Source organism: Odocoileus virginianus, chromosome 14 (assembly GCF_023699985.2).
Source record: "Odocoileus virginianus isolate 20LAN1187 ecotype Illinois chromosome 14, Ovbor_1.2, whole genome shotgun sequence".
NCBI classification, from domain to species: domain Eukaryota; kingdom Metazoa; phylum Chordata; class Mammalia; order Artiodactyla; family Cervidae; genus Odocoileus; species Odocoileus virginianus.
The window spans coordinates 59,619,926-59,647,276 of NC_069687.1; the positions used below are offsets into that span (position 1 = coordinate 59,619,926).

Consider the following 27,351-nt stretch of genomic DNA (forward strand, 5'->3'; position numbering starts at 1 on the left):
TGCATATTAGAGTCTCCTGAGCAGCCTAAAAAGTCCCAGGGCCCAGACTGTACCTAGACCAGTTAAACCAGAGGAGGAGCGACCAAGACATCAATAATGTTTACAGTCCCCCAGGTGACTCCGGTGTGCAGCTGAGTTTAAGAATCGATGGTCTGACTCAGGCAGACTTTGATGTGAATGCCTCCCCGCGTGGCCCGCAGCTGTGGTGGGGACAACCCGCACAGACATGTCACAGCCCTGGGTGGGGGTGGAGAAGAAAATTGGTGGCAGAGAACTGTAGGGAGATGGATATACCTTCTGGAAAGAAATAACTCAAAAGGAAATCTCGAAACTGGACCTCAAACCAGCAACCTGTGAAACATTAAGGCGCTGTTTGATTTGGGGTCCCTGGATGGCTTCTTGTTGTTTAGTTGTTAAGTCAGGTCCAACTCTTCTGCAACTCCGTGGACTGTAGCCTGCCAGACTCCTCTGTCCGCGGGATTTTCCAGGCAAGAACACTGGAGCGGGTTGCCATTTCCTTCTCTGGGGATCAAACCCATTTCTCCTGCATTGACAGCTGAGTTCTTTACCACTAAGCCTCCTGGGAAGCCCCCGAACGGCTTACATAATTGTAAAGTTCACTTTTAATTTGCCCCAGCTCCTGAGCTTCATTTCTTGGATATTTTTCTAAGACATGTATTTTATGTCATTAAAACAAGCAACCCACATTCGAGTGTCACTTCAGAGTTTGCGTTCCCACACACACCATCCTCGCCTGGCTGCATCTAGTCAGGCTAGCTAAGACGTCATCTAGATACTGCCCTGGCTTGTGGGGCCCGAGCGCCTTTCCTTGTCACATCCAGAGGCAGTTAGAACCGGAGGGAGGCTTCTTCACTTATCCTTTCTGCTGGGAATATTTCTTTTTGTCTTCTCTGAGTTTTCAGTTCCTACAGGTAGACATAGAGGATACAGAGTAAGGGCAAAGTCAGCATTTATGACGTAGCCTCATCCTCACCAACCCTGACCCTCAAGCTGGGGCCTAGCTCACAGGGCCCTGCCAGCCCCTCCCCGAAAGGCTCCGAGTTTGGAACATGGGAATCACTCAGTGATGCCCGTGGAGTGTGTGCACAGCTGGATGGAGCAGCAGGAAACCCCTCCTGGGAGGCCACAGGTCAGGACAAAGGCTCTGGGTGCCGAGAGGGAGGAGACGGTCCTGGAGAAGGACGAAGCGCGTGCAGTCATTTATTTCTTTTATTGAAGTGTAGCTTATATACAGTTGTGTTAGTTTCTGGTGTACAGCAAAATGATTTAGTTATTTACATATATGGGGCTTCCCTGGTGGCTCAGATGGTAAAGAATCTGCCTACAATGCAGGAGACCCAGGTTCGATCCCTGAATCAGGAAGAGTCCCTGGAGAAGGGATTGGCTACCCACTCCAGTGTTCTTGCCTGGAAAATAACATGGACAGAAGAGCCTGGAGGGCTGCAGTCCATGGGGTCGCAAAAACTTGGACACGACTGAGCAACTAATACTTTCACTTTTGCATATACATACATGTATATGTATGTATGTATGTATATATATACACATATATAGTCTTTTTCAGATTCTTTTCCATTATAACTTCTTGGGAAATATAGTAGGACCTTGCTGTTTCTCTATTTTATATATAGCAGTATGTATCTGTCAATTTCACGCTTCTAATGTATCCCTCTCCTGCCCTTTCCCCTGGATAACCAGAGTTTGTTTTCTAGGTCTGTGAGTCTGTTTCTGTTTTGTAAATAAGTTCATTTGTATCATTTTTTTAGATTCCATATATAAGTGATATCATATGATATTTGTCTTTCTCTGACTTCAGTCAGTCAGTTCAGTCACTCAGTTGTGTCCGCCTCTTTGCAACCCCACGGACGGCAGCACGCCAGGCTTCCCTGTCCATCACCAACTCCCGGAGTGTGCTCAGACTCATGTCCATTGAGTCGGTAATGCCATCCAACCATCTCACCTCTATTGTCCCTTCTCCTCCTGTCTTCAACCTTTCCCGGCATCAGGGTCTTTTCCAAGGAGTCAGTTATTTGCATCAGGTGGCCAAAGTACTGGAGTTTCAGCTTCAGCATTAGTCCTTCCAATGAATATTCAGGACTGACTGATTTCCTTTAGGATTGACTGGTTTGATTTTCTTGTAGTCCAAGGGACTCTCAAGAGTCTTCTCCAACACCACAGTTCAAAAGCATCAAATTTTTGGCGCTCAGCTTTCTTTATAGTCCAACTCACATATCCATACATGACCATGACTTAAACTTACTTAATATGATAATCTCTAGGTCTAACCATGTTGCCACAAATGGCATTATTTCATTCTTTTTTATGTCTAAGTAATATTCCATTGCATATATATGTGTGTACATATATATATATACACACACACACATATACCTCACCTAATTTATTATTCACCTGTTGATGGACATTTAGGTTGCTTCCATGTCTTGTCTATTGTAAATAGTGCTTCAAAAAACCTTGGGGTGCATGTATCTTTTCAAATTAGAGTTATTGTCTTTTCTGGATGTATGCCCAGAAGTGCAGTTGATGAATCATATGGTAACTCTTTTAGCTTATAAGGAAATTCCATACTGTTCTCCATAGTGGCTATAGCAACTTATATTCCCACCAACAGTGTAGGAAGGTTCCTTTTCTCCCACACCCTCTCCAGCATTTATTATTTGTAGACTTTTGATAATGGCCATTCTGATCACTGTGAGGTGATACCTCATTGTAGTTTTGATATACATTTCTCTCATAATTAGCAATGTTGAGCATCTTTTCATGTGCCTTTGGCCATCTGTCTGTCTTCTTTGGAGAAATGTCTTTTTAAGTCTACCCATTTTTTAATTGGGTTGTTTGGAACATGTGTGGTTAAATCGTTGCAAATTTAGCTGAAGGTTCTTCTGGCCTCCGTTCGCCCTCAGCCTTGTCAAAGGCAATGATCTAAGGGGCCTCCAACCCTGCCCTGATCACATCCTGGTCCGTGGGGGTGCCTCCCACACAGCAGTCGCCAGGCCTCTGGCCTGCAAGCAGCAGAGCCCAGCAGGCAAGGGCCAACTTCTGTACCCAAAGGTTTGGCCCCTTCCTGGCTTTGAGTATGCCTCCAAAGCTACCCCTGCTCTGTCTCCTCTTATCTGTCCAGGGGCTAGCCCGGGCCTCTCACTGTTGCTGTGAAGCTCAGTACAGGCTTGGAGCCCTGGAAGGAGCTCTGTGAGCGGTTCAGGGGGGTCTGAGCATAGCCCTGGGGCTACGATTTCACCACCTACACCAGGTGAAAAGCGGCAGACAGAGCTTGGTCACCCTCCAGGTCTCCCTGGGCCCTGATCTGACGGATGCTCTGTCCAGGCCAAGGTATGAGTTGTGTGGGTCTAGTGAAAGGAAACACTGCTGGCAGATTACATTCCACCTCTAGGGTTGTGGTTCAGTGTTTAAGGACACAGAACAGGAAAGCAGATTACGGAACCAGAATGGGCTCATCTCTCTGTTATTCCCTTATGACTTGTCAAGCTCTTGGCCCTGCTAAGTCTCAGTCTCCACATTTGTGGGCTGGACACAACGTTACTGTCCAGGCCATAAGGTCTATTGGGAGAATCAAAGCACATAACACTGGGAACATAACTGGGTCCTGAGGCAACAACCACTCAAGAAAATATCCTAACATTTGATCACACTGTCAATGTGCCCCATGAGGTCCCCTCTCTCTTCCTCCCCGCGAGGTCTGTGGGCAGACCACCTCCTGTTGAGCAGGGCTCTGTACTCTAAGACACTTGTGCTATTCAAACACAGACACGTTCTTGGACCTAGACAGAATCATACTGAGTGAAGTAAGGCAAACAGAGAAAGACAAATACCATATGATATCATTTATATGTGGAATCTAAAAAATAATACAAATCAACTTATTTACAAAACAGAAACAGACTCACAGACATAGAAAACAAACTGATGGTTACAAAAGGGGAAAGGGTGGAAGGCTGACGTAGGAGTCTGGGATTAGCAGATACAAATTAATGTATAAAACAGATAAACAAGTTTCCATAGTAGAGCATGGGGAATTATATTCAATATCTTGTAATAACTTACAATGGAAAAGAATATGAAAAAGAAAATAGAGTATATATATTATATATATATATATAACTGAATCACTTTGCTACATACTAGAAACTAACACAGTGTTGTAAATTAACTATATGTCAATTAAAATAATAAAAACCAAAATGGACACTCTCTTCCAAGTGAGTCACCCACACCCTGCCCCAGCCTGGCAGACTGCTGCCTCCAAAACATGGGGCCTGTGAGGGGTGACCTGCACAAATGGGCAACTCCTAGGCCTAATAATAACTGGAGCCCCCTGTGATCAACTACTTTGTATTTATTCATGGCCCCCAGCCCCACCTGTACCAATTTGACATCATTGTTTCCATAGCAAATAATAACTTTCAAATGGAATAAAGCAGGAGCTGAAAGCCCCACAGTATGCAGCTGCATGAGACAAACATGCTCCTTAAACAATAGAGGCAGCGGTGTGGTATGGCTGCAAGCCTGTGTATTTACGTTCCTGATGACTTCCATATCTCCTCCCCCGGCTCCCCCACTAACGAGGAATGAGGAAGACTGGTAACTACAAAAACAATACACCACAACCCCATGAATCCTATGGGAGCATATATTTATATACAGAGACATGACTCTCACATTAAAACTTAAGACTTATTAATGCAACCCTGCATCCGGAGCATGTGTTACTCCTCAACGTTTCAAAGGAAGTATTTGGACTGAAGTTCTCTACAGAATTCAGAATAGACCCTGGAGTCTCCCTCTCATTCACCGTCTGCAGCCCTCCTTTAGCACTCAGAATAGGTCCTTTCACTGGCTGCCTACATTTTTATGTTTAGGTGTTGAGTATAAGCTCCTAAGGCAGGGGCGATGCCTTACAACAGAGACTTTGATGTCCCAGAAAATCCAGCACAGAGTCTCACACACAGAAGTAGGTATTTATGTTTCCAGAGGAACAGGATGATGCAATGCTGCCCAAGAGGAGTCCATGTTTGACAGGTAATATCTGAATCCACTGGAGAGCATTTGTTCTAGGATGTCCAAAAAGCGCATGAACTTGTCCTCACCTTCACATCTCAAAGGGTGGTCCACGCATCAGCAGTGCGATATCATCTGGAGCTCATTAGAAATGTAGAGTCTCGGGCCGCAGCTCAGCCCTCCTGAGGCAGAACCTGCATTTTAACAAAATTTCCAGGGTTTTTACGTGCATGTTGAAGGCTGAGAAGCCCTGGTTCATCTACACTACCTTCATGTGGATAACCGAGAGCAGTGTTTGAGTAAGAGAGAGTAGGTGTGTATGTAAGAGAGAGAGACAGAGAGAGACAGAGAAACCAATAGTAACATTTTTGGAGTGCTCAGAAAGAGCGTCAGATGTAGGTACCGCCATTATTCCATTTCACTAACCAGCAAGCTGAGTAGATGGCCTCAAGCCAGCCTTCAGAGAGTGTGCTCGAAAAACCATTCTGTTCCGTATCCTAGGAGCCTCGGAAATCCTGTGGAGTCCATTACCTCAGTAACACCTAGGAAGAATTCTAACTCACAGAATAGCAGGTAGCAACTTACGGAGCATCTACACGCCAACAGGACTTCAGGCAGCCCATATTCTTTACCCTTTAAGCCACGTTACACAGTAATACATGCTTACTGCTGAACAGTTAGAAAATACAGGTAAATACAAAGAAGAAAGTAACGCCCAATGATAACATAGCTAACATTTTCATAAATATTCTTCCTTATGTCATCCTGGGGCTTCCCTGGTGGCTCAGTTGGTAAAGAACCTGCCTGGAGACAACAATGCAGGAGACCCAGGTTCTATCCCCAGGTCAGGAAGATCACCTGGAGAAGGAAATGGTAACCCATTCCAGTAGTCTTGCCTGGGAAATTCCATACACAGAGAACAGAGGAGCCTGGCAGGTTACAATCCATAGGGTCACAAGAGTCAGACATGACTTAGTGGCTAAACCCCCATATATCATCCTTTGAATAGATACAAGTGTCTGCATGCATATGTGTATACTCATACAAGTTTTTAGCAAAAAAGGAATCATGGTGTCTATAGTGTTTTGTGACTTTTTGTTTTAAAATACCTATAGAATTGTAGATTTCTTCAGCTCTCACCTTCTTCTTTTCCCCACAACTGTTTTAATTACCACCCATCCTTGAAGGATTGGCTCAAGGTTCAGCACCTCTAAGAAGCCTCCCGTGCTCACCCAGCCCATGGGTGCCTGATGTTCAGCTGACACAGCCAGCCTGACCAACCCTGCCTGTGTGTTGGCGTAACGCTCGTGCCCAGGTCACACCAGCTCAGCACAGGATTCGGACGATACAGGACACTGGTCTGGGCCTCAAGCGCCTGTGCAGAGAAATGCTTCAGCTACAGCAAATTCCTTCCTCTGGGCTGAAGGCTCTCTTGAACACCTCAGGCCCTATCTGACCCCATCCTCCCTGAGCAGCTCACTCAGTCGTGTCTGACTCTGCGACCCCACGGACTCCGGCACGCCAGGCCTCCCCGTCCATCGCCAACTCTCAGAGCTTGCTCAAACTCATGTCCATTGAGTCGGTGATGCCATCCAACGGCCTCATCCTCTGTTGTCCCCTTCTCCTCCTGCCTTCAATCTTTCCCAGCCTCGGGAAAAAAAAAAAAAAAGCCTCCTTTTCCAATGAGTCAGTTCGTCGCATCAGGTGGCCAAAGTATTGGAGTCTCAGCTTCAGCATCAGTCCTTCCAATGAATATTCAGGACTGATTTCCTTTAGAAAACATCTGGAGGTTCATGGTTCACTCTGCTGCTAGCTGAGTTAAACTAGAATTAACAAGTGCAATTACCAATATCCTTCTTCTTTGACCTAGCTCCAAGGCAATTTCATGAGTTTCACTCTGATGCTCCCTCTGTTCCCTGGATGAGACCACCCCTCTGTTTAGCTCTGACAGCTCTTTCTGTTACCTGGAGCAAAAACTCATCCCGCTGCCTTCTACTCCATCGTTGGGGCACAGAGCAGAACAAGCTCTCCTCCCAGCTTCCCTCAAGCCTCCGCTGGACCAGGTCTCTCATTAAACCTGCTCTCTTTAGAGGTGACAGCACCTTCTCCTGGAGAGGCTGCCCCAGTGCCTTGGGTGGGTTGAACCAGAAGACAAGCTGAGTGGCCTGCATCAGGCAGTGCTCCGAATGGCCCCTGGCTACTGACTGCTCACCTGGGTCTCTGGCTTGGCCTTCACAGGGAGCCCACCCTTATCTGGTCCCCGCCTGGGGTGTGAGAGGGCCAGGGTTTCTCCTGTGCTTGCTGCTACCATCTCTCCAATGAGGCTGCTGCCTCCCGGCCTCACTCATTCCCAAAGACCCCCAAATTCTCAGCGGGTGTCAGCTGACGCCCTTACTATAGGGGTTTTGTTAGAATTAGCCTCCTCTTTGTACCTGCTTGCTGGGTAGCATGTGTGGGGTCTTACTGGTGGGTTCAGCTGGGTTTTGAACTCTGACTCCAACACTTGCTAGCTTGTGTCAATTTCGTTAGTGTCTCTGGGTCTCATTTTTCTCCTCTGCCTGCTGCATTAGGTAGTTTTGAGGGTTAAACGGAACCAACCATGAGAGATGCTTAGAGCAGTGCCTGGAACACAGAAAGCACTTAATAAAATGTATTTTGAAGGTACTGACAACATTTCCCTCCTTTGAGAACTTTGGTGTGGGTCTGAATACAGACTTGGTGAGTGATTAACGCTACCTGTAAGAACACAGAGGCAGCAGTGTCTGTGTTAATTAAGGAGACTGTAGGGAAGAGGGGTGAATGAGAAGAGGTATAGATATGTCTGTGTTAAAGGGACCCTGCGCCCCAGTCCCCCAGCTCCTGGTCACACCCGCTGACCCAAAGCTCTCATCCCAAACCTCTCTGCCCAGTATCTACATACACTCAGGTACTTGCAGAGGCTTCTGGAAGCCTTGGGTGGGAGCAGTGTGAATTTCAGAACCTTGGGAGAGAAAGTGTCCTCACTCCATAAAAAAGTCATATAAGCCCCAAGAACCTGGGAACCAACTGCAGGGACTTCATAAACATCAAGATCTGATAGCTTCAAAAGTGGATTGTTCAGTTCCAAATACACTGAAGACTCCACACTAATGTGTAACTTCTGAAGATCGGTGCAAATTAAAGGACAAAGAATGAGAGGGAACTCTGCAGGGAGAAACGCTCCAAACTGTCAGCATCAGGCCAGGCTCACACTGGGAGCAAGCTGGGGTGCTTGGGATGGATGCACATGTTACCATCCAGGTCTCCCTGGCACTTTCAAGCTTGCTTCATTGAAATCCACCCCAAAATGCCCCCCATGCCCCCACACCACAGCAGATTCACTTTCATCTCAGCTTCCATTTCTATGCACCGCCATAGTTTTCACATTTAGTTTTCTAATAATATTTACAATGTTTATATCTAGCTCTGTTTTAGATGTAGCCAACCCTTTGGTGAACAAGCATTGCTTATAGAAATAAAACAGTGCAGAAAGCACGAGGTGGGCATGGTGCATGTGGCATGCAGTGGGTCTGCATCCTCTTTAATTGTTCCAGCCCTCATTGAGGATTTCTGCTAAAGATGTAAGACTTGGAAACTTCTGCTACGCGGGGATGCAGGGGCATGCATTTTTGCAGGACTGGCTACTAATTCATACATGAGTGCACAATGACAATGTGGGGCTTCTTGTTCAGAAATCAAGAGGCTCAAGATGCTGAGAGCACAGCCACAAACCATGTGCAGGGCTCTTCGAGGTGTGAGGCCCTGGGTGAACGCACGGCTCACATGCCCACATCGTCAGCCCTGAATTTTAGGCCACAACGTCAAATTCAAGGAATGCCCCATCCCTCTATTTCTCCAAAATAAAATTTAGCCTCCACTTACACTGTTGGTTGGAATGTACAGTAGTGAAGCTGTACTATGGAGAACAGTATGGAGGTTCCTTAAAAATCTAAAAATAGAGTTATCATCTGATCCAGCGATCCCACACTTGGGTATATATCAGGAAAAAAATTTTAAAAACTCTAATTAAAAATGATACATACACCCCAATGTCATGCAGCACTGTTTACAACAGCCAAGACATGAAAACAACCCAAATTCCTATGAACAGACATGGCATACACATGAAGATGTGGTCATCTACATACAATGGAATATTACTCAGCCATTAAAAAAATACTGTCATCTACTACAACACGGATGGTCCAGGAAGTCAGACAGAGGAAGACTGGAATCTGAAAAATAATACAAATGAATCCATATACAAAACAGAAGTAGACTCATAGACATAGGAAACAAACTTAGGATTACCAAAGGGGAGAGGAGGAGGGGCAATGGACAAATCAAGAATATGGGATTAACATATACAAATGACTATACATAAAACAGATAAGCCACCATTTACCATGTAGCACAGGAACTATACTCAACATATTATAATAACATAATGAAAAATAATCTGAAAAAAAAAAAAAAAACCACAACAGAATCACTTTGTTGCAGACCTGAAACTAATACAGTATCAACTATACTTCCATAAAAATTTTCACTTCCAAAAGATTAGGGTGCTTCCTCACCTAATGCTGAGACCCTACAGGAAACCTGGCTTATGAGGTGCTAGCTGGCAGGGGGTGGGGAGGAGGCCATATCCTTGGACCCTAGTGGCTTCCTCCTTTACCAATGCTCCAGGGGCTACAGGAAGCCACAGCTGACCCCGGTCATCACAGTCCTTGGGGCACTGCTGCGGCTCAGAGGGGCACTCACAGCTCTCCTTCCCACTGGCCACAGACACGACATGTACTAGCAATCAAATCTCTGCCTCCCCTTGTTCCCTGACCCTCCCCTTTCCTCTCCAAATCTGGGAGAAATTGGAACCCTCTTTAAGGATCTGGCTGCTTACATCCCCTGCCCCTCAAGGCAGGTCCCTTCACCCTCCCTTCTAAGATGGTTCCAGATCAACTCCCTCTGAGTGCCTTCAGGAAGACAGAAAGTAGACACCTACCTCAGTGGAGCAGATTTTTATGTTTTTACCATGATTTACCAAGACTGTGGTGAGACCTGGGCATCACATCTTCTGGGTCTTCAAACCCCATCACTCATTGCATCCTCAGAGGACCACAGGGAGCCCAGAGGGAAATGGGCAGAAAGTGAGTAGGCGGACCAAACCATGAGGAATAAGCAGAGACCTTACCGATTGCTGACTCCATCACCCTCTGTTGTTGTGACCTTCATTTCCCCATCTGTACAACGGGCAGCAGCACCTGCCTCTCAGGATGGCTGGGGAAATCAGATGCAGCATATCCTAAGGCCTTTGCTACTGTTGCTTCCCTGGTGGATCAGGGGTAAAGAATCCGCCTGCAGTGTGGGAGACCTAGGTTTGGTCCCTGGGTTGGGAAGATCCCCTGGAGAAGGGAATGGTTACGCACTCCAGTATTCTGGCCTGGAGAACTCCATGGACTGTATAGTCCACGGGGTCGCAAAGAGTTGGACATGACTGAGCAACTTTCACTTTGCTACTGTTAGTTCTCTCTTCTCCCTTCCTTTCCTCTCATTTTTTGACCTCAAAGCAACCCCAGGGAAGGAAAGGAAGGGAAATCAGAGGAGATTTATAGCTATCTAAAGGTATTCTGAAGAGATCATTGAGTAAAAAGACAGGCAATAAACTAGCATAGTCTGGTTTCATTTATGTAACATCACACACAGATCCACTTCCATCAGAAATGTTTGGAAGGATAGTCACCAAAATAAAAGTGGTGGTTTTCTTCAAATGGCAGGATTTCAGGTGATTATTACCTAGTTCTTCGTACTTTTATGATTTTTTTTTTTTTACAATGCATGTATCTCTTTTTTAAAAAATTTAAATCCTAAAAAATGTAAACACAAGGATCCAGAATAAGGGTGGTTGGTTTAGATGTCTAAAGGTTAAATGCATAACATTGTATTAGGACACAGGACAAACTTATGACCATCAAATGTAAGCTCAAAAAATAGCTGCCCCCAGTATAAACTGGTCCAGCCTCTTCAAGAATCATTTAGCAATATCAAGCAGAACTGAAAATCCATATTTCGAACAATTTTATTCTTCTGTTACACTGTTGAGAACTGAGATAAACTCTCCAAACTCACATCTGAGCACAAAAATGTCAACTGCAGCATTGTAAATAATAGTGAAAAACTTGAAATAATGCCAGTGGCATTGTCTTAGTCTGTTTGGGCTGCAGTGATAAATATCCCTTAAACGGGGTGGCTTCTAAACAACAAACATTTATTTCTCACAGTCTGAAGGCTTGGAAATTCAAGATCACGACAACTGCAGATCTGGTATCTGCTGAAAGCAGATGACTCATATTTTATTGGGCAGAACTAGTCACTTGTCCCATCCCACTGCAAGGAGTTCTTTCAAATGAAAATAGGGCTAATTTATGTTGCTATTATTCTTTAAAAGCAGTCATATGTAGCTTTGTCTAAACATGGGAAATCAGATTCATGGTATGTTTTCAATCTTTTTTTTTAATGGGTTAAAGGATCTTGCAATAAATTCTGAGTCTGTTTAGTAAGCTCATTGTTATGCAAAGAAATTACACTCAGAAGCAGGAAGCTGCTTTATTTGCTTAAGAAATTGGTTCACTAACCCAGACAGTGATAAAGTAGATTTCTGAAACTTCTAGGGCCCAGGACCACCGTGGAAAATAGTTATCTGACCTCACACTTCCTTCTACTTCCACATAATTTTATTTCTATGTGTATTCCTGCTATTCTAAAAGACCAAAGTCCAACCCAGCCAGTACTTTTCCCTATTTCTATCTCCACCTAATCTTACAGATTCACTCTTAGCTTTGTTTTCTAGTATTCATTTTCATACGTTTAATTGCTATTAAAACCCTCTGCATTTAGATAAATGCATTTTGCCTTGGGACTGCCCTGAAGCTCAGTGGTAAAGAATCTGCCTGCAATGCAAGAGACATGGGTTTGATCCCTGAGTGAGGAAGATCCCCTGGAGAAGGAAATGACAACCCATCCCAGTATTCTTACCTGGGAAATCCCATGGACAGAAGAGCCTGGCGGGCTACAGTCCATGGGGTTGCGAAGAGTCAGACACGACTGAGCAACTAACACTTTCTTAGCATGACTTAGTGGCTAAACAACAATATCTTGCCTTGGAGTTGCTGAAATCCCTTGATTAATTAAAGTACCCAAGTCTCATATTATGGTGCCAGGTTGTGGGCAAAGCAAACAGCTGAAGAAAAAAGTGCTCCTCTGAATCTGAACACCCTTCAGTCAAAACAGTGCCAGGTGAGCAGAGGACCCTCTCTGCAGCAACTGTATTACAAGGAACTGTTAGGACACTCTCGCTGGGAAGAAGCAGCTGAGGTGCCTTATGTGGAGAGCCTCCCTGCCTCCCGCCAGAGGACAAACTCATGCTGAGCTTGTCTTCGCCTCTCACACCCTGTGGATTCTGGTTCTGACTGTGAGGCAGCCACTGCCAGCCCTCCGGTAAAACCAGGGTTCCTCTCTCCATCATTTCCCCCAGGCCATAGGGCTGGATGACCCTCCCTTCTTGGAGTCCTTGACCAGCCTCTCTTTTCATCTGTCCCTCTTTGATTATTTCTTGGCCTCTCTTTCAGCCTCCAGTTCCTCCCACATCCAGAGTTCCCTGCCCTTCACTTTCCCGGGACTCTGGGTACTTCCCTCAAAACTGCAGCGGCTCCCCCTACAGGACAAAGTAGGAAATTCGGTGGGACTCCAGGGCCTTCTCCAAAAGCATCCAAACCCACACATCTATTTCCCCCACTTTTCCCTGCTCGACCTCCAGCCACACTGTGACAGGGTCTATTTTCGGGTCGAGGGTAGGCGGGAGGGTCATTTGGCTCAAACCCACTTTCACAGGAGGGCTTCCCAGGTGGCACTAGTGGTAAAGAACCTGTCTGCCAATGCAGGAGATGTAAGAAATGAGGATTCGATCCCTGGGCTGGGAGGATTCCCTGGAGGAGGGCATGGCAATCCACTCCAGTATTCTTGCCTGGAGAATCCTATTGACAGAGGAGCCTGGTGGGTTACAGTCCACGTGGTTGCAAAGAGTCGGACACGATTGAAGCGACTTAGCATGCACCATTTTCACAGAGTCTCAAAGTTAGACTTATGACATAATCTGCACATGAGGTTCTGCATAGAGTCTCAGAGATAAACTGACAGATGTACACGTGCAATTTTACGTTAGGTTCTGTTGTGTGTGTGCATGTGTGCCTGCACGCGCTTGCACGCGCACACACGCTAAGTCACGCCCAACCCTTTGCGACCCCATGGACTAGCCCTACCAGCTGAGCCACCAGGGAAGCCCTAGGTCCTGTTACTAGACTATCTAAATTAATATATTTTAAATAAATTCTGGTTTTTTCAGTAATTGTAAACACAATTATTTCTTTAAAGCACAATTATCTAGCATTATATTAAAATAATTAATTGCTCAGTGAAGACATATTATAAAATGACCACAAATGTTATCACTCTATTAAGCATTTTTCCTTTTTCTGGGAAGGCTGGGGTTGGGATTCATTTCTTAGCATGCAGAATTTTTTTTCTTTTAATGTCCTGACTTTTCTTGTCTCTGCTATGGACATGACTTTCTCTCCTCCTTCCCCAAATAATCACCAAGATGCCCCAGCCCAGAGTTTTCTTTCTGCCAAGCTCAGGCCAGGTTCCTGCTAGGCTCAGCTGTCAGCTCCCAACTTTCTTGGCCCTCCCATGACGGCTTAGCTCACTGAACTGCAGTGCATGGGGCCAGCCCTTCTTTGGGCTTGGCATAATCACCTTGAACTTCATATTGCCTTTCTTCTTGTGCACTCATGTCTTTCCAACTAAACTGAAAGCCAGGGCTGTACCCCACCCTCCCTTCCGGTATTCACAGCTCCCCTCTATGTGCCTGGACCCCATCAGTCCCATAGTAAATGCCTCAGAAGCCCTTCTCAGGCTGCAGAGGGTCCAGCTCACTGTGCCTGATTGCGAACTCCCTTTAGGATGGGCATTCCTAACCAGAGATCCTTGGGTGGGCTTCGGGGATGGGGGCTCCATGAACCCTGCAAAACTGTGCAAAACCTTCTGTGCATGTGCAGTTTTATAATGAGAGCATTATAACTTCCATCAGAATCTCAGAAGGACCTGTGACCTAAAAACATAAACATCTGCCTGAGGTGCCCAGTCAGTGTCAGCACAGAAATGAATGGGAGAACTCAGAGGTCTCACCCACAAACTAGGAGGAATGATGGGGGCCTGTATGGGAGGGGTCCTCAGGAAATAGCAATTGTTAGTTTCCCAGACCTAGTCCCAGAAACGCCTCGCAGGGAGGAGTTCCCCCACACCTTAGTTCAGGGGTTCCCAAACTTGGGTAGTTATCAGAATCACCTGGGGGGCTTGAAACAAATTCCTGTCCTCCATTCCAAGACCAAAGCACAGACAGCCTCCAGGGGAGAGAAGGAGCTCTGCATCTTTATCAACTCCTCCTGGTGCTTCTGAGGATCAGCCAGGTCTGGGGGTCTGCCCTTCCGGGCTCCCCAGCCCTGCACCCCAGCCTCCATGAGGCAGCCTCAACCCTGCCTTTCCTCATTCTGGGAAGTACACGTGTTTCAGGAAACTGCCCCAGCATCCAAGGGAACAGGCTGCAAAAGTCTTTCAGAACAAGGAATGAAGTATCTTTATAATTATATCCAGGCCTATATTTAGACCCTGGCTCATATGACCTCTTGAACTTCAAATAAATACCTATCTTGTGCCTTGTTTAAACAGGTGTAACAATATCAGGGGATCCCAGATTCATCCAGGCAGGAAGGCAGCTCCCACAGCTGTCAGAAAGCACACTGCCCCTTCACTCCTCACAAGAGGAAAAGCTAATTACACTGTCATAGAGCAGAATAAATGTACAGCGTCTGCCCCCGAGCTCACTGACCCACTCAGGGCTGCTATCTCGCAGGATTCAGGGCCGCCTGGTTGGCACACGCTCAGATGAGCTAGAAGCCACTGCAGCAGGGTGATTTGGGGTTGGCGAGGTCTGCGGTCCCCAGAATGCCTACACTCTCCACAAACACACATCCTCACACACACTCGTGCACACACACTCTCCTACGTGATTGTACAACACCCATGCATACGCATGGAACACTTACATACTCTCACACGTGCACACCCATGCACACTCACATTCTCTCTCTCCCCTCACACACACACACACACACACACTTTTCTCTGATGCTAAGCGCTTCCACCCAAGCCACCCAAGCATGAAAATTTACTTGCCCGGACCCTAGACATCTGTCTCCTCTCCAAATGTCAGGGACTTTGCTGATTACAGACTTAATAGTCAAGCACTTACTCCTGATGAAGCATGTCTCCTGTCTGGGGACACCCCTCTCCCCCGGGGTCCCGGGCAGAGCGGGATGGCAGGCCACACAGTGCAGGCCGAGGCTCCACCTGCTCTTCCAAGGAGGGTGCTCGGAAGCCCACGAGGCTTTGTCTCAGCAGAGCTAACATATCCAGACAAGCACACGTCATGGCACCAGCATCCACACAGCTCAGGTCAAGGATACAACCTGCCTAGCGGGGGTCCTGTGGTGAATCACCTGGGTGTGACCTGTACCTTGATACCCCCAGCCCCGCCATAAGGGGTGGGGCTCACGTGGCTGGGCTGGGGCCCCGACGTGGACAGGTTTTTCTCGTTTCTTGAGTGGCTGAGTGTGTGGGCAGGACGGAGAATCACTGAATCTGGGCAAAGGGTACAGCGGCCAGATCACTTCCTGGTGCCTTCCTCACCCCTCCCCAAGGCATGGGGCGTGTGAACAGCTGACAGAGGGCGGAGGTCTGGTCAGGTGACAGCAGCTCTGAATCCCCTGCTCCTGCACGCTGAGATGAGCTCAGAGTGTGAACTCATTCTGTGAGCCCATAAACCAGCACATCGACCCAGGCAGTAAGTGAACGTAAAGCCAGGGTCAGGTTAAGACTTCCTGATTATGCTTCTAGCCAAAGGTTCAACTCCAACCTTTTTATTTTTGCAACTGAAAGCAGCTTTCCAAGCAGCAGCTTTGACTGTGATCTGCCACCTACCATGTCAGCAAAAGGCATTCCTCTGGCTGGAGGAGAGTGAGTATTCCTGCAGATGGAACACCATGGCATTGAAGAACAGTAGCTCGTAAGCTACTCTCTGAGAAGGGGCCTACAGATAAGTTGCAGAAACAGCAAGGGCTTTGGAGGTAGTTGATGTAGAACTGGTGTCCCTTCTTTCCACCTATCAGCCCCTGGTGTGTGACCCAGGGGCAGGTGCTGCACTATGCTGAGCCGCAGCTTCATCCCTGGTAAGAAGTTACATAACAATACTTACCACCCAGGGTTCTTGCTGGTTTATCAGTGACTAGTCCAGGCCTAGCCTTGGTGTAGGTGGCAGCAGAGAAAAGACAAATGATAACTATTGAAGAAAAATCAAAATGGGATACTATTTCAGTCCTCCTGTTGTACCAGAGTGTTCCCGTCACATCCAAAAGAAGGTTATTCTCTCCTCAAGTCACAGAAACAATTATGTTAATGGATAGTATTGGTTTTCTGGTACTGTTCTAACAAATTACCACAAACTTAATGGCTTGTGTTTATGTGTGCTAAGTCGCTTCCGTTGTGTCTGACTCTTTGAAACCCTATGGACTGTAGTCCACCAGGCTCCTCTGTCCATGGGATTTTCCAGGCAAGAATAGTGGAGTGGGTTGCCATTTCCTTCTCCAGGGGATCTTCCCAAGGATTGAACACATGTCTCTTACATCTCCTGCACAGGCAGGCAGGTTCTTTAGCACTAGCACCACCTGGGAAGCCCAATGGCTTAAAACCATGCAAATGTTTTATCTGACAGTTCTGGAAGTCATAAGTCTGCAGTGGGGCTTGCTGGGCTAAAATCAAGATGTCGGCTGGACTATGTTCCTTCTGGAGGTTTTGGGGGCGGTTCCATCCCCCTGACTTCTCCATCTTCTAGAGGCTTCCAGCATTCTCTGGTTCTGGGGCTCTTCCTCCATCTTCAAAGCCAGCACTTTTCTATCTTCAAATCTCTCTCTGACTCTGATTCTGTCACTTTTGCGACCATCACTGCCATTCTATTGGGCTCATCCAGATGATCCAGAACAATCTCCCCATCTCAAGATCCTTGGCTTAACCACATCTGTAAAGTCCCATTTGCTCTGTACAGTAATACATTCACAGGTTCTAGGGATTAGGAAGTGGGCATTTTTGAAGGCAATTATTCTGCCTACTATACAGAAAGTGAAAAAGTGTTTGTCACTCAGTCATGTCCGACTCTTTGTGACCCCATGGACTGTAGCCCACCAGGCTCCTCTGTCCATGGAATTCTCCAGGCAAGAATACTGGAGTGGGTGAGCCATTCCCTTCGCCAGAGGATCTTTCTGACCCAGGGATGGAACTCAAGTCTCCTGCATCGCAGGCAGATTCTTTACCGTCTGAGGCACCAGGGAAGCTCATTATATAGGAAGAGCTTTGTCAGTTGTTAATTTTTTATGTTCTTCAGGTTTCTCTCCAATCTTTGATACATGCTCCCAGTTACCTGGTAGCAAATGCTGGCAGAAGGTTAAAAAAATTGCTGAGGGCTTCCCTGGTGTCTCAGTGGTAAAGAATCTATCTGCCTGCCAATGCGGGAGACACAGGTTCGATCCCTGACCCGGGAAGATTGCCCATGCAGTGAAGCAGCTGAGGCCACGCGCCACTGAGCCTGTGCTCGAGAGCTGCAACCACTGAAACCCTTGCATCCTGGAGCCAATGACTAAAGTCCTCGCGCCCTGGAGCCCGCGCTCACAAGAAAAGCCACCACAGTAAGAAGCCCTAGCACCGAAACTAGAGAGTAGCCGCCAGCTTGGCGCAACTAGAGAAAGCCCGCAATGCAAGAAGACCCTGCACAGCCAAAAACAAATAAACAAATAAATACATTTCTTTAAATTGCTGAAAAAATTAAATTAGCATCACCAGAATATTCAGAAACTGCTAATGAGAGACTTCAATGGTTTCTTTTGTGTACATGTGTGTGAACCTGTAACTCGTGGTTGTGATTTCAATGTATAGTACACAGCATAGTTTTCGCTTGTAAAATTACTCCTAGAACACTTGAGGGGACTGATCGGCGACACGGTGTCCTGCAGAGACAACTCTGACTCAGCAGGCACTGTAACCTCTGACAAGTCTGAGGGTGGCCCCAGGGCCTGCCAAGCTTATGACTTAACAAGACCACTCCTCTCCTGAGCGGGGGACCATTGGCAAGCTTGGCCAGGAAGGCAAGACCAGAACTGAATATGCAGCGGAGCTCTTCTGTTCTTCAAGTGAGTTGAGAACTCAAATCTGGAGTTTGGATAGGAAACTGGGACTCAGTGGGAGGTCTGTGAGGGTGGAGGATGGGGTGCTTCCAGGCTTTCAAAACACAAAACAGGTGGTTTTCGGTGGTGCTGGCAGGCTGGGGGAGAGGGGGGAAGGGTGAGTACAAAGTAGGCAGGCTTCTGGAAGGGTGGGGCCCCAGGCTGGAGCCTGGCCCGGCTGCCTGAGAGCTGAGAGTGACAGGTGAGGGCTCTGAACCTCCGTGCTGGGGGGTCTCCGGGAAATCCCAGGACTGTCAAGAAGTTCGGGGGAGAACCTTGACCCCAGCCTGGGAAATGCTTTTCTTCAGGCTCTGAGGCCATCGGGTGGGGAGTGCATAAAAGTGGGAACCCAACCAAACCAGAGGCTCACCCCCCGCCCCGCCCAAAAAGGAGGACCGAGGAGCAGAGCGGTGGGAACTGGCGCTCCTAACGAAGCAGCGGTGATGTGGGCCACAAGGAGGCGGGAGGCGTGGGCCACAGCCAGAGGCAGGCTCAGCCAAGTCTGACAGGCTTTAATTATTTTAGGGTCAGAAATCTGGGCTGGGTAAACACGCCAGATGTTTATGCTTTTGTATATTTTGATTTCTTGTTTGTTTTACTTGTTGTTGATGATGATGTTGTTGTTTTAGTAAAACTCTAAATAAGAAAAGGGTAATGGGGTCCTTGCTTGTGTCTGGGAAGGCCCAGGGGAAGAATCAAGGAAAATCCTTGTGTAGCTGAGGCCCCCGGTGAGGTGAAGCCCAGAAACGTGACAAATCTCAACCCCAGAAGTGGCTGCTCTTGAATCTCCTGGGGAGTCTTTAATTACCTCTTCCACACGTGGCCTGTGAGGGAAATGGTGATTTTCGTGACACAGTGGGCATGGGGACAGCAGGAGCAGGCACCAAAGTGGACAGCTAGCCATGTCCCATCCCACTGACACAGAAGATTGGAAAACAGTGTTTTTTTTAAGTAGCTTGGCCAGAAGCTCAAAATGCCTCCTGGCTCACCAAAGGGCCGAGGCTACCCATTTCCCCTACCCTCTCTAGCTCTTATACCAACAACAGAATGAATAGAAATCTACATTCTTCCCAACAGACCTGCCTGATATCAATTAACACTCACCTCTGGAAAGTGGCAATCCTCAAGGAAACTCTAAGATGTTTTCAACGTGAAGATTGGGATGTGTTCTTTGAATGACTGTTCTCATGGCCATTTTCCCTGCAAGGCAACCAGGCTCAAGATGGTAAATGGCGACACTGGTTAAGCGATCCTGCGGGCAAGAGGTAAATATGTGCACAGAATGTGGTCCAAGGGCCCCCATTCCCTTCCTACTCCATCAGACCATCAAAGCCTCTCAGTCAGGCACGTAGCAAATGGGTGTCCTAGGACTGGCCACTGAACGACAGTCCCAGAACACACATTCCAACCTCTTGTCCAGAGAATACCTCCACTGACCACATTAGAGGCAAGCGGGGACAGCAGTGGGGAGAAGGGGTGGGTAATTTATTCAGGAGCTGGAAGCTGAGAAACAGATTTGGTAAGCAAATACTTCAAAGCCCACTAGAGAACTCCCATAAAACACAGGCCCTTTGAAGCAACCCAGGAGTGATTTAAATCCACTTGGAATTTCAAGGGAGAAGGAGTAAGACTTATCAACTCTGCTCAGAGCCTCATGAATAATTTCACCTGGCACAGGACACTGAACCAGCAGAAATCTAGGATGTACAAAGGAAAACAGGCTTCCCACTAACCTTTGTTACTCAAGTCTTATTCCTAAGTGGGTAACCAGGGTGAGTGAAGCCCAGACAGGAAGCTCACCGTGTTCAGACACATTTTATTTTGTCCTTGTGAGAGAAGTCTTAGATTGGAAACATTTTTTGGCAACCGAAACTGGGCCGGCTGGATCGGCTAAGGGAAAGACCGAGCACCCAACGTCCTTCGGGATGTGGAAGTCGTTTTGCAACTCTCTCTAGGCTAGCAGAGGCAGTGAGTGGGAAGGGGGCTTAACATGAAATAAATACCTAAGCCCTGATCCGCAAAGGTGCCGGCTGTCTAGTTCCTCGTGTCGCGCTAAACCGCAGGTTGCACCCGGCCCCTATCTCATACCTCCACGCTGCAGATCCACTGCGCTCCTGCGACAGATGATCAAGTTATTGTCAACTAGGTGGCCACCCTGGCGCTGGGAGAGGGTTCCCCCGCTTGTCCTCACTGTTCTGGACGGAAGGGGCATGCGGGACGGTTGCCGGAACCTTCTCGAAGATCCCAGGGGGCCTGGGTCCCGCGGGAATCCCTTCTGTCCCCTTCAGAGCGCAGCCTTTCCACCCGGTGCCCGCCGTCGAGGCAGCGGCGGCGGTGACTCGGGCTGGCCAGGGCCGAGGAGCGGCCGCGCTGCTCTGCCCGCGATGGCCGCAGGGGGGCAGGACAGAGAGACCGCGGACCCGGGCCGCCGCGGAGCCCGGGCGCGCGCCGAGTGCGGGACTCGCGCAAGTCGCGCGCGCGCTCGGGCCCTGCGCCCTGGGAGTGACCGCGCTCCGCCGCGACCGGCCCGGCCCTGGCAGACGCTAGGGAGTGAGGGGGCTGGGACGGCCGAGGGGTCCCGCCGCCCCGAGAGCCGCGGGACAGTCACCGCAGCCTCTGACGGGAAGGCCGCCCTGGGGAAGAAAGTGGCCAGCGTCGCTGTGCATTCCTGTCTACTCAGAGCCGAACCGCCTTCCTGGCATCTGATGACCCGATATGCCCCCCGCCTCCAGGCCCCGTTTTGCAGAAACAGGCCTGGAGGTGACATGAGTCTAAAGGACATAGTTCAGACCATAAATCAGTTCTGCTGATTCTGAGCTCTGTGGTCCAGAAAGTTTAAATTCAGGAGGCAGCTTTTCATATCTAATTGCATGGACACCATTTCTTCTTGTTTTCCCTGACCGTGGCCCCTCCCCGTCAGTTCTCTTCTTTTTTTAGTACAAACTTCTGCACATTTCCGTCATTCACACCAAGAACTTCAGGTCAGCCCAGTTCTCTTCCCTTCATCAATTTGTCTCCATTTCCCTTCATCAAATCATCTCCATTTCTCTTTTTCTTCCTGCTTCCAAATGTATTCCTGACACGTTCGAGCCAGCACCAGCCAAAAGTACTAGTCCAGAGAGCTCCAACACAAATGGAAATGGCCCTGGAAAGGAAGGCAAGGGAACAGTAAGCCCATCAAAAATCAAATTGCATCTTTGTGGGTACTGAGTAGGCATTAAATTGTTCAATAAAATATTCTCGTCTTAAAATAAAAACTTTATCTTAAAATGACTTGCACTGGTTTGTTTCACCGATATTTATTTTGCAATGTCAGATACCTTTACAGACCGTGTAAACTTTTTATGTTCATTGAAAGTAGACCTGGATTTGAAAGGGTGGTGAAACACTGCAGTTCTGACATTAATGAACTGTCGAGTTAGAAATAATAAGCATGAAGAGGTGCTAAGGTGTTCTAGAAACAGAATCTTTGTCTTCTTCCTTCCTCATCCTGTGAGTAAATAGTGTTCCTTGAGGAGAGACCTTGAGTCAGTCCACTGCCTTGGGGCTATGAACCCAGAGAGGAGCCTCCTGATTACAGCCTGGTCTTGTTCATCTTGGGTGAACACACAGCTGCTCAAACTGGGCAGAGAGCAGTGATTGGAGGGTGGCAGCTTTACAGAGTAGAACTGCCTGGCTCTTTCTAGAAACTAGCCCAGGTCTCCCAAGGCAAGGCTCCGGGGCTGCTCCTTTCTTCTGCTAGGACTCTGGCACCTTCTAATTCTTCTGCATCTGCTTTTCTAGCTTGGCGCAGTGGCCCAGGCCCCTGATTTTCCACTCTTCTTTCTGCTGATTTTTTTCCTGGCAGTTTGGCTGATTCATTAACATCGCCATCACAGTGTAGGCAGGAGAACGGGGAGCTTAGAACTCCAGGCAGTCTTACTCTTCTTAATGGTCCTCCTAGCACTGGGCTTGGTGGGAAAAGAGCCATGCTGTTGGCTAAAATGGGATTTTGGGATTATCTGCGGATTTAATCTGGACTTCTCACATCTACCATTTCCACAAATAATTAGAGATTACTAGATACATTTAGAAGTTGCATTAGCCTTAAAGAATTTGGAGAAAATCTAAATAGGCTTAAAAACCATCTTGGAGTCCAGAATGTTAAGCTCTGTTCTCCAGATAATTAACATTTTTAAGTACCGCCCCGCTCCCCTGAGCTAAAATCTCTCCTAGGTAACTTAATTTACTTAACACATTTTAAATTTTATGTATTGTGCAGGAAGGGTGAGCTGAATAGGAAAGCAGTGAGTGCAGCACGCTGTGTTAAGAGAGAAGACCGGCAGCATTGGCAACTGGCAACTTCTCTGTTTTCCAAAGATGTATGCTGATCCCAGAAGTCTGAGAAGAGGTTTTATTATTAACATGTGTGAGAGACCAGCAGGTGGAGGGCAGTTCCTAGAGCCATGCCCTCTCTGTGAGCATGAGTGCACGAACTCTCCTGCTGAACACACTGGCCAGAGCGAGTCCATCGGGATCTGTAGGTGACGGGTGACGCTTGCAGAGGGGGCAAGGCCCTTCCTCACGCTCAGAGGGCTCCTTCCAGAGGGCTTGAGTGGAGGCAGCGGCATTCCTTTGATTATTCTCTTCCCAGTGGGAGTCCTACATTAGCACTGGCGTGAAAACGGCATCCCCTTGCTGCAGGATGGTTGAGAATACGATAATCTAACGTGTGCCTCTGTAGTATCTGACACTTTTCAAGGCAATTTTATATGTTATCTTATTTTGTCTTTGTAATAACTGTGAGGTAATAAAGACAAATATTATCATCTCCATTTCTTTCTGATGAGGAGACTCAGTCACAGTCAGAAAGCTAGTAAAAAAAAAAAATTGCAAAGCATAATTAGAACCCAGGCCTTCTGACACCTCCCTCCACATACTTAAAGTTTTGTAAAAAACTTTGCTGTGATGATAGCTTCTCATTTGACTATATTACCATGCCTGCTATATGTTCTTTAAATGTCCACTACATTCAAGTATGCTAATTTCATACCAGTTAAATTATTCAAATTACACTCATGAAAAAATTTTGTGTCATTTTTAACACTGTATCTCTTTTACAATACTATTATTGTAATACTTCCCACTAATTGTATTTCCTCTCCCTAATAATCAGTAAGGTGTTAATCTAGCCATGTTGGATCATTTCCTGAAGTCACTTGAAGTCACTTGTAAAATATCACCTGGTATTCACTTTATCCCATGGATTTTCTTCTCCATCACTAGAATTGTGTGCACACTGAGATAATCCTCAAAGACATGGGTCAAGATCACAAACTACTGAAAAATCTATGACACAAATAGAATGTTTAGTGTATATAACAACTATAAATTTTTATATCTATATTTTTTAGAAAGATTGATAAAAAATTATGATATAACCCACATGGAGATAGTCCAATTCATGCTCAAAAAAGCATTTCAGCTTTTTTCCATCAGTGCCATTCACAGTTTAGAAGACCGACTTTGCAGCGAACTCCCCAGAGTATTCCCTTAAACCTCTGCCAACCTAGGGAGAGAAGGAGTGAAGATATTACATAAATATCTCCATCAAGATCTTGGATAGAGTTGCACAATGGCCATATATGGTGAAAGGTAGATTTTCTCTTGTGACTATATTCTTGGGATATGTTAAAATGCATGTGTCTCCATTTCTGCTCCCAAGAAGCTGGTGCACAGATGTTTAGTACTGGGGCGGTGGAAGCACTGCTGTCTACAGTTTACATGATGTCTAATAAGCCTCTAGAATGTGCTTAAAAGGCAGTGTTCAAAATGAGGCCCCTAACCCTCTTTGACGTAATTGTCTTTCTTTGGAGTCACATCTTGAAGAAAAGCATGAGGATTTGGAAAGGGAATTAATTTTCTCAACTAGACTTACTATTTTCTCCCTACACTTCATAGTAATCCTTTAAACTCAAAAAATTCAGCTAATTATGGATTTCTACCTGAATAATGCTGCCATTTGAGTGGCTGCCTGTCACTGTTTCTGGTTTCTGACCCCCTGTCAGGCCGATTCTGCCTGATTTCACTCATGTGCTGCTGCTTTTTATAATCTGAACATTATTTCCACTCAGATGTCTTCAACCTTGCAGAGAACCTAAGAATTTGAAAAGCGGGGTGGGGAGGGGGGGCTCGTAACTGTTTTTTGGATAATGATCATTTTCAGTTATTCTAAATTTTTTGCTGCAAAAAGGATACTCTGAGAAAAACATTTGAAAAAATAAACAAAAGTCTTAGTTTAAAACTAAATACTCTAACTTACATTTTAAAAATAGAGCTTAGGCAGTCTTTCTGGTAATTATGATTTTCCCTTTTTTCTATGCTCAGTAAATTCTATTACAATATATTTTGAAATGTAGGACATTGAATCTAGGGCATTAAAGAAGTTAAAAGGCTTTGAGGGGATTTTAAAAGATCCAGCTTCCTAATATGTAAAATGGAACCAGGAAAGACTTCACGGTGTTTAATATGTTTTTCCCTATCTTCTAAACACAGTAATCTCTAACCACCACTTGATCACTAGAGATTTATATTCACAATAATTTATGTCAACTTATATCTGGGACTCTTTTTTCTTTTTTTACATTTGGCAGCCAACTTCTAGTGGAAACTAGAATGTTTCACATTAGTCAGCAGCCCTCTTAAATTATTTCGTGAAATAATTTACGGTGGATTACAAATTCTTATGTGGCATTTAAAGTTAATGATTAGGTAGAGAGATACATCAAAAATATGATTAGTCACATATGTACCTGACTTCCATAGTTTTAACTCTATGCATGTTTTATAAGAGTTGCTTTTTAAAAGGATATTTGGGGGCTTGTATATTTTATGTTTTTTAAGTTTTTAAAGGAAAAGAAAAATAGATGTGCATGCTCTTATAAACACTCTTCTCTAATTAAACGTCCATAACATTATTTTCTACTTCACCATGGCCATTTATGGCATAGGTACTGGTGTGTGGTCTGAAACTACAAGAACTGACATTGTTAAAGATCTCTTGCATCATCACTTGAAGTCAAGTTTTACAAATACTAATTAAATATGAGATTTTCCATGAAAATTGTAATGTCTCTTTTTCACTGCAAAGAATCAGTAATGAAGTGATGTACACCAACATAACAAGAAATGAAATGAAACCCAGAGTTCCTCCTGCTAATCTGTGAATGTGCGTTTATGAAAGTGTGTTAGTTGTTCAGTTGTGTCCAACTCTTTGTGACCCCATGACTGTAGCCCACCAGGCTCTTCTGTCTATGGGATTTCCCAAGCAAGAATACAGGAGTGGATTGCCATTCCCTTCTCCAGGGGATCTTCTTGACTCAGAGAATAAACTGACATACCCCAACAGAGCAAGAAACGAAATGAAACCCAGAGTTCCTCCTGCTAATCTGAGAATGAACTAGTTTCAACTCATTTTCATTCTCCTATATAGTTATAGTTAAGGCTTTTAGAAATTCCTTTGTTCAGTTTTTTTTTTTTTTTAATCACCTAGGAAAGTAAGATGTAGAAGAATGGCTGTGAAATGGGTTGAAATTTTATTTGCATGGAAGCAGCTCCCAGAGCATCTCTTTTGTATCTCAGATATTTCTTTTTCTCTTCCTCTCCCTTCCTATTTAAGAGTGGTTTTCTTAGCTATTTATGATTCATTTCATGAAAGCCTAGGCTTTCTCTGAGGGTACTAAAAAGTCTTAAAGTGATTTTAGAGACTAGCAGCAACACGGAACTATTTTCCTTCATCCTTAAAGTCATTGTCAATAGCCTACAACCCGCAATAAGCTATTAAAAAAGGAATTTATGGGGGCTGTATTCTCCTCCTGAAATAATGTTGTTACAAGTCCGCCCTTGTCAGTCATCTGCAGGATTCATGTGCTTGATCTCAAACAAAGGGAGGGTCTGGATGCACACAGAGGCTCATGGCAAATTACCCAGGGAGGGCCTGACTTGAGAGGCCTGATGCCCTTCGTCACCTTTTCAAAGCAACAGAGTAATAGCCACACGTGTGTTTTATCCTGATGGCACTAAAAGGTACCTGTTTGTAAGGCAGGGTTAGAATTACAGAATTAAAAAAATATTTGCATGCCTGATAACAGCAAATTATGTGGGAGTGTCTGGAGGGCACTGGGGGAGTCCTAGGCAGGACTTTACAGACAACCACAAGCATCCTATGCATACTTAAAGTTGCACACCAACTCTTCTTTCTGCCTCTTTCTTCCTCCACGTCTCCTTGTCCCACAAGCACGTTCCTTTGCTGAAGCCGGGCCAGCCTGGCAAGCCCCTTGGGGAGAGAGGAGCAGAGAGCCTTCTGTGTGCTGCTGAGTGGGGACTGGGCTGGGGACGTGCAGGCAGTGAGTGGGGACAGAATGAGTCACCAGTGGCTGGATTAGCCAGAAGGTGCAGGATCGCTGAAGGCAGAAGGTCCACCTTGGAGAGACAGCTATAGGGAATGAAGAATGAGACTGTGCGTGGCAAAGGATGCAAAATGGTCAAAGAGGAGGAGGGAGGAAGGGGAGGAAAGAGGAGGCAAAGGCATGAAAATGGTTTGATTGGATTCCAAGAGCTGAAGATAGAAAGTTCCACATTCTAAACCTTAATAATATAAATCATCATTCCCTGAAGACAGTAACAGAATTTCACTGGTAAAATAATGGCTTTCTTTATTAAAAAAAAAAAATTATGTTGTCCCTTAAAATGCAAAAAAAAAGAAAGAAAGAAAAGAAAAAGGCTCTCCAAGGTTTGGGTGTATAGTGCTTAATAGTCAATGCTAAAGCAAAGGAAACTAGTTTGACAATGAGAATAAAAATGAGAAGCTAAGAACCATCACTCCTAGAACACTAATTTACATAAGCCTACTCTA

At 46.0% G+C, this 27,351-nt stretch overlaps 1 long non-coding RNA gene across 1 annotated transcript; it reads right to left on the minus strand.

Moving 5' to 3' along the window:
- Positions 1-724: 724 nt before the first annotated feature.
- LOC110152250 (uncharacterized) lies at positions 725-19,711 on the minus strand. The gene is made up of 3 exons (XR_011491129.1): positions 19,563-19,711; positions 5,148-5,252; positions 725-926 (listed from the first exon to the last, which is right to left on the minus strand). It is a non-coding gene; the product is annotated as an uncharacterized lncRNA (long non-coding RNA).
- Between the last annotated feature and the right edge of the window lie 7,640 nt (positions 19,712-27,351).